This window comes from Piliocolobus tephrosceles, chromosome 1 (genome assembly GCF_002776525.5).
Source record: "Piliocolobus tephrosceles isolate RC106 chromosome 1, ASM277652v3, whole genome shotgun sequence".
In the NCBI taxonomy this organism is placed as follows: Eukaryota; Metazoa; Chordata; class Mammalia; order Primates; family Cercopithecidae; genus Piliocolobus; species Piliocolobus tephrosceles.
In genome coordinates, this window is record NC_045434.1 from 196,953,139 (window position 1) to 196,954,329 (window position 1,191).

General features: G+C 63.7%; 1 protein-coding gene across 1 annotated transcript in view; it reads right to left on the reverse strand.

Moving 5' to 3' along the window:
* The window catches only part of SELENON (selenoprotein N), an 18,955-nt gene extending 18,425 nt beyond the window's left edge, over positions 1-530 (reverse strand). The window contains exon 1 of the mRNA XM_023219591.3: positions 403-530. The gene's annotated coding sequence lies outside the window, so the exon portion shown is untranslated. The remainder of the gene's footprint in view (positions 1-402) is intronic.
* Positions 531-1,191: the final 661 nt, after the last annotated feature.

A 1,191-nucleotide genomic window follows, 5' to 3' on the forward strand; every position in this document is an offset into this window, starting at 1 on the left:
GGCCCATGGCTGCGGCTGGCGGCGGCTGCGGGCGGCCCCCGACGCGAAGGAGCGGGGCGGGGCCGGGGGCGGGGCTGCCGGGGCGGGGCGGGGCGGTGGCAGGGGCCGGGCGGGGGTCGCTGGGTCCCCGCTTCGCTGCACGGCCCGCGCCCAGGGCGGGGTCGGCTACACCGGAGCGCCCAGAGGGGCTGAGCGCGTCTATGCGGTAGGGTCTGTAGTCGCGACCACCCCAGCCTCCTCAGGCCGCTTCCTGCCTCTCCGCGCCCCTTCCTATGCTTCCGTTCCCAAAGCTAAGCCAGGCCTCTGCGGCCCACTTGCCTGGCCCAACCCGGAGAGCGATTGCAGGCTGGGGACTGGGACAAAGAAGGGACTGGGGCCAGAGGCTGGGGAGAAGTCACACACCCTGTGCTCTCCTGAAGAAGGGGCGTCGAGGGCCACTGAGGCCTCGTGTCCACCTCTGCTGGCAGCCGTGTACGAGGCCAGAGACTGCTGAGGGGCATCCGTCCATCCTTATCCCACAAGTTTTCCAAAAGTTCCTCTGTCATCTAGAGCAAGACAAATTAAAAAGAAGCCCAGCCCGTGTTCCCCTCATGTGCAGTTGGGGGGCCACCTCCGCAGATGCATGGGTTATGGGGATTGGCCTTGTTCCAGACACAGCAGGTGCTGCTCTGAACCTGCACTTCCCTGGGCGCAAATTTCCTCATCTCCAGCAAGGAGGTAAAAGAGCTCCCCGACCCCCACCCTCCGGGCTCTGGCCTGGTGAGGGGAAGGCGAGGCTGTAGCCCCTCAGCAGCTGGAGCTACCAGAGGCCCTGGCTTTTCTGGAGAACAGCACGTGGCATGCTTGCAGGAGAGCCTTGGAAATAGAGGTGGGTGGAGTTGAGGATATATTTTAATGCCTGTCAATCCCCAGGAGCCTTGGTTCCTTGGGGCTCTCTTCCATTCTTTCAAAGCCCCCAGTTGCCACGGGGTGGCTCTACCTGCATTTTCTCAGGCAAGGGTGGCAGCTACAGAAGCCTCTAGGCAAGAACTCTGAGCCCAGAGGTGAGCAGTGCCTGCCCTTGCGGAGCCCCACCAACCCCCCAGCGCAGGGGCACTTGTTAGGCCTGAGGGATCCAAAGGATGCTGAGCTCCGCCCCTGTGCTGGACTTGGGTCGGGGTGATTTACACACTCTCACTCTGTTCTCAAGCC